The 12294-nt window shown below is 33.4% G+C and overlaps 1 pseudogene; it reads right to left on the bottom strand.

Moving 5' to 3' along the window:
- LOC136977331 (ATP-binding cassette sub-family C member 4-like) overlaps positions 1–12294 on the bottom strand; it is a 49099-nt pseudogene that overhangs the window by 10956 nt on the left and 25849 nt on the right.

The raw sequence follows: 12294 nt of genomic DNA, 5'->3' as shown, positions 1-12294 counted from the left end.
TAGAAGCAAGTTAGTTAAATGCATTAAATAAAAGTGCTACATTTGAATAATGTTTAATTCTACTAAATATCCGAACATTAGGCCTAATGAATCCGCATAAATAGATAAAATGATTGATAGATTTATACAAGTTTGTTATGAAATGTATAAGAGGGCTATCCCGCTAATATCATTCCTAGTTCTTATGTAATCCACTGACTCTGCAGTAGATCAAGTTTACATAGAATTAATGGAAAGCGTAGTCCAGACATTCATATTTTTTTAATTTTCTGAGAAATCAAATGTTGAAAACTGTTCCTGAGAAACGAGAAATTGGAACAAAATATCGTGTAATGCAGATATATTTTGGAACTGTTCATAAAACCTACCATACCTTGATGAAGCAGTAGAGAAAATATTTCAATATTATTAGCGAGGTTGAGGCCAAACTTTTCAACGCGAAAACGTATACGTCGGACATTTGGCGCGACATTAATGTATGCCTAGAAGTTTGGCAATGGCCTTTGGAATGTCGAGCATGATTCCACTGACTTTCCAAACGCCATTGCCAAACTTGTAGGCTTACAGGAAAGCGGCGCTAAACAGCACTAGTGGAAATTTGAATTCGCCGACTAGAACGATTTCGGTTAACCGATGTTTCGGTTGATCGGTATTCGGGTAATCGACGATCTACTGTATATTGAAGTTATAACTTTCTAATTGATAATGTACAAACTTGTTAACATCCTGAAATAAAAGTGACTTTTCTTTGTGTGTATAAAATTCTCGCTAAACATTATATGAAAACATCAGTTCACTTATATAAACGTACATTAATTAAATAATAGCATACCATTCGATTAGCCAATAGTCACTGACACTTATAATGGATTGAGATATAACTAGCATAACAAATATAAAAATCTTCAAGCAAAAACCGGCTCCGGCATTCATATATGCTTTATAAACTGAAGTTCCTACTGTTTCAACTGCTTCATTGTCATGTGGTATTTTATCATTTTCAACTTCCTGAAAGAAATCATTTGAAAAGTTCTGTAAATTATACGTTAAATCATGCTTATGTCACGTACAAAATATTTTAAAATCGTTCTTCGAAATAAAAGAAAGAAAGGTGTAATTTCTCTACAGAATTGTAAATTACATTTGTGTTCATTACACATAATGATCGGAAGTTTTCAATGCTATTTTGAACTTTTGTTATTATGCACTAACTGAATGAAAAATTGCAGAAGAAAAATAATAAATGTAGAACAGTAAAAAAAACTATTAGTGACACTGACAGTAGAAGAATAAATAATAAAGTAAAGCTATTTCTCTATTCAAATACACTGTAACTTGTAATTTTGATCCTGTACCCTTTGTCAGATGTGTCGCATCTCAGTGACGTCACGCGAATGTTTCATAAAAAATGAATTTTTATAAAATTTAAAAGTTCTGAAAAACTCAAAACCTTTCTGATTTTTCAAGTTGCAGAAAAACGCATTACACAGGCAATGTGCTGTCGCGTAGATTCAGAATGAAAATATGCTAGAATCTTACAGAAAACAGGTCAGTAAATTTGTACAGGAAGTCATTTGTGCATATGGGATGTAATTAGCACGTTTTCTCAAAATATCAACGTACAATGATTTTATTTTTAGAATAATATTATTTCTTATATCTGTTGCTTTTCCTTAATGGCTGGCACAATTTAATATACATTGATAATATATATTTATAAAGTGTATTGTATTCCTGAAATAATTCGTTTTATAATTAGAAATTCGCAAGCTATAGATGTTAAGAAATCCAAGCTGTCACACATTAGTTATTCTACTGCGAAAATATTCACTAAAAAGCGTTTTATAAACAAGTTGTTCTTACTACATTACGGGTGTTTCTATCTTCAATGCCATCACATACATCAGATTGAGTACTGTCAATTATATCATCATCATTTAAAAGTGCCATTTTTAATTCCATGCTATTTTCAGGGAGTTCTTGCTCGGACGAAATTATTGTCGGTATTTTAAAATTATTCATTTGTGTGTAGTTACCAATGTATTCACATTTTCCCTGAAACATAATGATAAGAGTAAATATAATACAATTACTTCTTTTTCTAATTAAAACAATACATATATGCCATATTAGAAGCAGTCGTAGTCGTGGGGTCGAGAGTAGGGAAAGCAAGACAAGAGAAAATTGTTGTATGTCATGGACCAAGTGATTGATAGGGCATTATTCATAATGCCCGGTCGTTATAAATAATGACTAAAGTCTAATAAATATTGATTAATTGACCAGTCATTATGAATACTGATATCACCTAGTAGGGCAAAGTGATAACAATACGTTGAGGGGTGATCATCCAACATACGCTAGCCAATCAGCACTCGCATCTGAGTTGCGCGTGCGTATTACGTGTAGTACCAAATTTTAAATTAATGCGACCAATAGTTAATCTTGTGTGCGACATTTTGATTTGATTAAAAAAACTCCACTTATTTCATTTAGAAATATTTATTTTTTGTGAATTATTTCAAAGTAAAAAGAACATGTAATCTGTTAAAACTAAGTACTATTAAGTATATTAATTAAACGGTAAAATTTTACCTATGTGCACCGTCATTGCGGCGATCGCGACTGTTCGTGCTCCTGATGGACTCCTCCCGGAGAGGAGCTACCGGCAGGCTACCGATTGTTTAACATCACTAGTTATTGATACATACTAGTTAATGATGAGTATGTTGAAGACTTACTGTGAATCAAAAACTAGTGACATTATAACAATTGACGGTCTGCTGGCAGCTCCCCTCCGGGAGGAGTCTGTCAGAGCACGAACAGTCGCGACCGCTGCCATGATGGTGCACATAAGTAAAATTTTACCAATTAAACTAATATTAACGAAAAATCAACTTACAAGAAACGTCTGGAATTTTATTTTTGGTATAAATTATTTAAAAAATTAAATGTATTTTAGTTTATTTATTCGAGCAATTAAGATTTTGATGACATTTGGAATTACATAATTTTTATCTTTGTAGCATTTGCATGTATTAGATTTGCAACAAATGTTGCAGCAGCATCGACTTGGCCTCCAGTAAAATTAAAATGTTAAACAAGATTAACTACTGGTTGCATAAATTTAAAATTCGGCACTAAACGCAATACGCACGCGCAACTCAGATGCGAGTGCTGAATGGCTAGCGTATGTTGTATGATCACTCCTCAACGTATTGTTATCACTTTGCCCAACTAGGTGATAGCAGTATTCATAATGACCGGTCAGTTTGATAAATTATGTACTTGGTCCATAACATGTATATATATACCATAAACGCATTTTTCCATATACATGTAACTGCGAAAGACCGATATCTGGCAAATGTTGAGATTCTCTGGTGAATCTCAACATTTGCATTCACGTAGTTGTTTCGTGTATGTACGAAATATTTGCTAAATATCATTACTTTTCACTTACACCGGCAAATGTCGACATTCTGCATGCAATGATGGTGAATGTTAAATAAAAATACAACTTTTTAATATATGATTTATGTCTAAGTAGGAGAAAGCTTAAGTGACAGCACATGTAAATAAACTGTTGAATCTAAAACGAACAGTACATTCTTAATCAGAGAAGAAAAATAATACCAATAATAAACTTACATATATATTATGTAATTAACGTTATACAATCTTATTTATTGCAACAACTTAACCTGTTATGACAATGAATTGCAGAAGATTCCCCAGCTTTTACAACACAATTGAGTCGTGAAACACTTCTTTTTGCAATCACAGCGTGTATAGCCTTGCCCTCCACTTTTCGAATTAGCTGCAGCTGCTTCTCTCAGCAACATTTCTTGAGAAGAAATCTCATCTATGGAAAGTAATTTTTTTTTTACAAATTACGAACTGATTGCGGGTATAAAACTGCTTGAAGGTACTTTTTTCGTTTGCTAATTTATAAAAGTCGGAGTCTTCTATTACAACAATTGCCAACAAATTTCGAGCATCCGTACGGCCACGGTTGACATCAGGGACTTGTATTCGTACGGTATCACCAATTTCAGCAGGAGGAAATTTTCTTTTTGAGGTTCGTAACATTTTGTTGCTTGCAGTAGAAGATTGTCTTTCGCAGCCGCTCTTTTTATAGAAATAAATTCGTGTTGTTCAGTCGGGGTTTGATATGAAGATGTGGTGGGTTGCAGCTCCTGTTCAATATTTTCCTTTTGAATATGGTATTCGTTACGGCCACTGCTCAAATTTTCTTCAAAAGTATGAAGAATTTCTTCGAACCTCTTCAGTCTGTTTTAGTTTTCAAAAGTTAAATTTCGTGTTTAAAACGAAATGGACAAATTTCGTTAAATGATCTTGATACACCATTATGAACTTATATTTGCTACCCCTTTGTAACTGCAGCTCTATCAGATCGACTTGACATCTTGAGTTTAACTCCGAACTGACTATTAGTTTCACAACAATATTTTTTTTACATGCACTATGCTTCATTTGACATTGTTTGCATAAATTTAACTACAGAGTCGAGTTTACCATGAAACTTCAAGAACTTTATAACGTCAATTAAAGTTTACAAACTAATGATGATTACAAACGATGACAATTACAACGTTAAAATATTTACAAATGTAGGTTTTAACACACAAAAGTAAACTAAAGTTCGAATAGTCCACCAAAATCCTTACAGGTCTGTCGGAAAAACACCTTGCGAAGCAATCCCTGAGAAGCAATTCAGTCAGTCGCAAACTCCTTCGACGTCCGATAATAAAGCAGCGAGACAAAAACCTAGTCCAGTTCGTTTGACCAACCTCCTCCCGCCAAAACTCGACCTTTTTATATGGATTGAAGTTAGGATTGATTGACCAATCAGCGCTTCCTAGCTTTGTTGTAGGTCCGGCTATGGTCCGATGATCCGCGGTCAATCAGCGATCGTAGATTAAAACCAACGGTCGTTTCTCCAACGTCAACCGTTGCTCGTTTGAAATAGAAAAAGGCGGGAATCGTACGTCCAGACGATTCTAATTCCGACATACAGCATTACAACTTCATATGTAATATTTTGTATTTAACTTTCAATTCTTTAATCATACGTGTTCTTCCTCCATGGCCTGTTCTGTTGTGAGTTTCAGATAGTATACTGAACAATTCATCAATGGAAACATAATACTGTATATTCGTTTCTCTTGGTTTTAATGGTACAATTAATTTCTCTTCATCATTACTTTCTAAAACATCAAAACGTTTTAATCATCTGTAATCCAAAGGTGTGCTGCACTTAGTTTTAGCAGAAATCACTTCAAAAGTATTTTAGAGTACTTTTCTTCAGAAAATTAAAAACAATTGTCTTCTCGTTTTCTTGCAATTAATGCACGTAACTTTTCAAAAAAAAGTTCATGGTTCACTGCAGTATCCATTCAATATAAATTAGGGTATCGGATAAAAAATATAAATTTAATAAAAAGTTGCACGCACCAGCAAAACGTGCATGAGACTGACAAACAGCAGTATTCCAGAGTATAGAAATAAATGCCACGTGATTTCAATCGCGGCAGAACAAAGGATTTAGCGACAGACTGTCGCTAAATCCTCTCTGTCGACATCGGCTTCTCGGCTTGTCTTTTCGACCTTCACCAAAGCTTATCTGTGCTATTCAACATACACCAGCGATTGTTCGAATATGTAATAATATAACATAATATTCGGTCTTTCGCCGATGTATTTTGTGTGTCGACATTCACCGGAGAATATCGACATTCTCTAATTTTGGTCTTTCACAGTAACGTATGTATATATATAGGGTCATAACGGACAAATTAAGTGGCATATATGTACAGTACATACAGTAAAATATGTACAAATAACTATTTGGCTTCAAAATTTTAATGTGTCTATTTATTTTTATAAATGTACTGAGAACAAATATTTAATTACTGGTTAGTTTACGAATATATTATTTAACCGGTAATGAAATTCTTATTTTATATGTATTGACATATATAAAATATAAATATAAATAAGTCTTCTGAAAATTACCAGTGTCCAAAGGGATGTCAATTACTGATCATTACTGTTAATAATTTGTAGTTGAGCAACAGACTGGCCTGATAGATTTTCCACGATTTCAAAACGTACTTACAATAGAATTTATGACATACTAACAAAAATAGTTTTACCGTGATTGTACTTGATATATAGCATATATATATATATATATATATATCAAATATATATATTTTGGTCATACATATTAATAAACATCTATCATATACGTATATATATTTTTGTGGCATTACCTAATCAATTCAATCAACTTCCTAACCTTTTCTGAGATTCATAGTGTTAATATTAATTAAAAAACAAAAGCAGTAAACAGTTAATATATTACCTTGTTTAATACTAAAACTTTACTTGCACAGTTTAAAAATTGTACTTGATGTGTAACTAGAATGCAAATTTTGTCCTTCAAATATTCTATTATACATCTGTAATGAAGAAAACGTTGAAATATTTTGTACTATACTATAAATATCACATAAATATTTACTTTTCGAATATATGTTTTGCGACTGGAACATCAACAGCACTCAGTGGATCATCCAGGAGAAATATATCAGCATCTAGATATAACGCTCTGAAATATATAAAAAATATTACACCATGATAAAATAGCATTGCCGGAAAACGCTAGATATGTTACCAAACTATAAGAAAATCAAATATTTATTTATATACATTTTATTTCCTTTCTCAGTTACATTTAAGTTTATTTCATTTCCATACTCACTTCACCTATGTGAAGCTAAACAACAGTAAACTGCTAAGTTCGAAATTGTAAAAATTTATCATTTTCTACAAAAACTATTAAATGCAGCAAAGAATAGAATTGTATGGGTGATATAGATAGAATAGTTGGAGTTACATGCAGAAAATACAAGGGTGAATGCATATAGCAGATGCATCACGTTTCTGTCAAAGTAAACTAAAGTGCTTTTATACCTGTGAATGAGGGCATGGCAGTATAATATAAATGTCTAGATGTGCGAAAATTTAACAGTTTGCACAAAGAAATAGAATTCTTCAAGTTCCTTCACGTCATGAACATTTTAATGTAGAATGATATGAGCTGGAATAGGTGGCATCACAAGTAATATAGAAAACAAGAACATCACGGTTCTAATATTGTTTACGAAGTATTTAATCTAAGATTGCATTATCTAACATGACAAGTAAGAATGCTTTTTAATACAATATTTCATATTTTCATTTCTCTTCCCAGTAGCATTCACTAACAAGAATTTATCACTGCAACAATTTAAAAAACGGTATACTGGCACAATGAAGTGACTTTCATTCAACACTTGGCTGGTTTTTCATCATTTTATTCAGTTAGAACTGAACTAACTGAATAAAAAGAAGAAAAACCAGCCAAGTGTTGAATGAAAGTCACTTCATTGTGCCAGTATACCATAACACAAATTACAACACGGTTTCAATAGAATCAATTTAAAAAGCATTACCGATTAGAAGAGAGCAATGTCGATTTTTGGAAAAAGTTTTTTGTCAGAACGCAATGATTAAATTTAAAAACAATACATATAACATTACTATAAGTTTATTTAAATGTATTTATAGTTACATTACATCTGTGGTATCTCCATTAAATTGGTACTTTCAATATTTGTATTATATATCACAGACGTTTTATATTATTGTATAATATTAGTGTAAGACCTGTCCTACCTTGCCAGGTTAATTCTTGCTTTCTGACCGCCACTCAGTTGCACTCCTCTTTCTCCTACCACAGTGAGATCTCTTTTAGGAAATAAGCTTATATCCTAAAATTTGTAAAAGTAAAAATATAATATAATTATGTTAGACACAATATGCATGGACGCCTCTATTCAAACTAAATACAATTTTTATACACATCCAATAGAAAGTTAAGCAATTTATCTTAATCTAGCAGTTTTTCTGCTCTTTAAGGTGTTCTTTCTGAGTGTTTGTAGGAGTTTGTAGTCAAGTTTATCAATATTCATTTAGAACTACGACAGGTAGTACAATTAGAGAATAACGAGGTATAACAAGTTGAATATAAGCTTTTTTGAGCCTAAAATTTGAGCACCAATTACAGAGCATTGCTCCAGTGGCGTAGCTAAGATTCTCCGGGCCCGGTGCGGAACCAGATTTGTGGGCCCCCGAAAAATTTTTTCGGCAGGGGTGTCCTTTTTCCGTAATGGTAATCGGGAACGTGCAAACGAAAACAAGTAATTTTTTCTATAAATTTCGGCTTTTGAATTTATTTATTCCGTTAAAAACATTGCGTTTGGACGTTCAATTTCTTTCGTTTGATGAATGATGCGTTAGTTATTTTTTGTTTTGTTTACGTAAACGGATTAAAATATTTTTGGTAGTGGTTTATATAGTGTATAACTAGATTACAGTTGAATTGCTGGTTTTCCTGTATAATAGGGGTCCTAGCTCGAGCATCCAAATGCCAAATTTTCCTTTGTTCTGATTGCTGTGAAAAATTTTTCGGGTCTTTTTTTCGTGATTTTGGGGCCCCCATGGGCCTATCGGTTTCCAGGGCTCGGTGCGGACCGCACCTACCGCACCCCCTAGCTACGCCACTGCATTGCTCTTTACCATTTCGGTAATCCGGTATGCGTAATTTGGCAGTAAAGAATTAAAATGTCATTTTGTGCTAAATGCAATAATTATTATTAATAAATATGTGAGCCCGTGGGCTTGAGCGTAGGCCTTTTTTCTGATTTCGCGCATATTTACGAAAAATTTGTAACTTAATTTCTTAAAGCGATCGTTAGAAAAAAAATCGCGTTAGATATGAATCAAATGATGTTCGCTGTAAACAAGTGGGTGGGAATTTTGTCAACAAGGTGTCAAAAAGAAAACATTCGATTGTGAAAGAGGGACAGCTGCAATCAAGCGTCATCGATAGAAACCTTGCTCGCACCTGAGAATAAACCTTTGACTCTCTCAACAGTCGATCACATGATCATTTTCCCAGGCAAACTGCATAAAAGGTGGAGACACCGAAGTTCCGGGCGTTCGTCCCATACAAAGTCAGAAGGAAGGCGATTTCTCATAGAAGATATTAATTAGTCCCCTAAAGTAGTCGACGACAAGGTGCCAACATCAGTGGACATCCATAAACGGACAGCTCCAGCCCATACAACTCGACAAGGAGGACTCTTGCCATAAGCTGTACTGTCATCGATCTCGAATCCTTCTCCCTCCGATCGAGCGAACGTCATATCCTCGAATAACAAAACTAGAGGTATTTGTAGATTATTGTAAACTCTCTCTCTCCGAGATTAGCATCAAAGATAGGAAAATAGGCATGCACATCGCGAGCTGAATAGAAATTTTTGTCGCTCCACTCTCTAGGAGTTTATATGTAAGCGCATTTAAGCGCATTTAATCGTATATCTGGTATGTGTGATAGAATTAGTTACATAATAAACTTTTATTTGTTATTCGTTAAAAACCTGTCTCCTCTCTATTTGAGAAATGGACACCTATTGGCTTACCAATCGCTCCTCCTCACTCAATAACTTGCTTTCCTATCATTTTAAGCCATCCGACGACATGGAGATCGGGCTTTACCACCCCGGTCGGAATAAATGGTCATTAGGGATCGTCCCAGCGGCCCCCTACTTATCTCACAAATATGTTTCACACAAAGATACAAAAAAAAATGAGATCTAGACTTTTTGCATGCTGTATTATAAATATTCCTAAATAGCTTTCCATGATTGCGATACTGAAGAGGTGTCCTTAAAATTATTATTTTTTAATTATTTTATATTATGATATCTTAAAATTATGTATTATATCAATCTTTTTCTGTTTAATATAATACATAATTGATCACACTGACGAGTGAAAATTCGTCTATGAGATCAAACGATTTTTTTTTTCCAGGCAAAAGTACTGCAAAATTCTTCTAATGAAAGGAAAAAATACTTCTATTACCTTTTTTAGAGCCGTTATATGCAAGATTATTTTATATTTTTCTTCTTGATATTCTTCACCAAACAAGATATTTTTTCTTATCGTTTCGTTGAAAACCCAAGCTTCTTGAGAAGCATAAGCAAACTTTCCTTTAACTTCAACTTTTCCAGCAGTAATAGGAATCTCTCCCAACATGGACATTAACAAAGACGTCTAATGGTATTAATAAATCAGTTGATTATGTGAAATATTTTGTATAAATAATATGAGCATATAAATATTTTAAATGTACTTACGTGTTAATATCAGAATTATTAAAATTATTAATTGTTATTATTATGAATCGACTATATATTAAACAAGTAACATATACTATCAAAATATAACATAAGCTGAAAAATTACATTTATTCATTTCTTATTTTGTATGTAAAACAAACTTTTAATAGCCTACCAGTGGCCAAGCGGCACTGTTCCCTGAAACCTAAGGGCCGATTGCAGAGACAGCGTTTAGAGGCCGACGGCGGTTTACAGATCGGGTAGACCGCGGTTCAGAAAAATTTCATTGCAGAGACAGAGTTTCACGCTTGCCACAATGTAGACAGCGATTAGAAACAAGTTATTTGACCTACTTTCTAGAATCCCTCGATAGCAGGTTTAGAGAGCATTTTACCTGAGTATAAGACGCCATATTCATTTGTTGGTCGTGTTATAATGGATATTCTCAATTTAATACATCTTACAAACGGGACGAATCAAGAACATTATTCATCTCGACAATTACGAAGAGAGAGGGTAATGTGAGATCGGAATAATCCTATGAAAATCTATTCCGAAGACGAATTTCGAATTCGGTATAGATTTTCTAAATCTGGATTCGTTCGCATTTTAAATCGTATTGGCGACGAAATTAGGCATCTAGATGGAAGAGGGTTGCCGTTAACTACCGAACAACAATTATTGACGGCATTACGATTTTATGCCACCGGAAGCTACCAGAGGGTAGCCGGTGATCTTATCGGAGTTCACGTCTCTACTGTATGCAGGTATCTATCAAACTATTATTAAATAAATTTTAAAAAGTTTTTGTATAGTGTTAGAGACGTTTATAAGAATGAGGTCTTATTTAACGTTTGTATAAGTTATATATTGCATTCTTTATTAATTATCGTTATATCCTTATCAGAACCATCCAAAACGTTTCAAAGGCATTGGTTCATTTGAAGAATGCCGAAATCGTATTTCCGACAGAATCGGAACTTCCATCTATTAAACATGATTTTTCGGTATTGTCTAAGGATAACTTTCCTGGTATTATTGGGGCAATTGATTGCACCCATATACCTATCCAGTGTCCTGACAGCAGTAGAGCTCAAGTTTTTTATAATAGAAAATCCTATTATTCTATTAACTGCCAGGTGAGAATTATTTACATATATCATCATCTTTACTTAATTATGAGGTTAAGAAAATAACATATTTAAGTAAAATTTCAATAAAATACAATTTTATTGTTCTCCACAAATATTTTTGTAACTAATTTATTGTAGCTTAAATGACTATTAAGTATGCAATGGCCTATATATTTTTCTAACGTTCTAAATTGTTATGCCTTGTTATGAACAGTTATATTCTTGACTATTTCTTTGACATATGAAAATAAAAATATCAAATAATATCTTTGATATCTCAACCTGATAACTTTAATGAAAATATACAATTGATGCATGTTTAAATGTATATTTTAGGTCATCTGTGATGGAAAGATGAAAATTAGAAATATTGTTACTCGGTGGCCAGGTTCAACGCATGACAGTAGAATTTTTTCTAACAGTAGCATCAAAGAAAAACTTCATCAAGGATATTGTAATGGATATCTGGTTGGTGACAGTGGCTATCCTTGTTTGCCTTATTTAATGACCCCATTTCTACATCCGCAGAATCACGGCGAAAGACGGTACAACAAAGCTCATTCACGAGCAAGAAATATCGTGGAGAGATTATTTGGGGTGTGGAAAAGACGATTTCCCTGCATAGGAAGTTGTCTAAGAACGAAATTAGACAACACGCTCAATATAATAATAGCCACTGCAATTTTACATAATTGGGCCATTGATTTTAAAGAGGAGGAGTTTCTGATTGAGCATTCAAATGAAGAGAGAGAGGAAGAAAGTTCAACATGAATGAGCAATCAAGTTCAGGGTCTGCTCTTCGAAGATCTATTGTACTGCAACATTTCACTTAAATGAAACAGTACTGTAGAAATTTCACAAAAGGTCCTTTTCAGGACCATACAATTTTGATAAAGAGTGAGCCT

Source organism: Centruroides vittatus, unplaced genomic scaffold (assembly GCF_030686945.1).
Source record: "Centruroides vittatus isolate TY-2023 unplaced genomic scaffold, ASM3068694v2 contig_453, whole genome shotgun sequence".
Classification (NCBI taxonomy): Eukaryota; Metazoa; Arthropoda; class Arachnida; order Scorpiones; family Buthidae; genus Centruroides; species Centruroides vittatus.
This window is presented reverse-complemented; position numbering and strand designations above follow the sequence as displayed.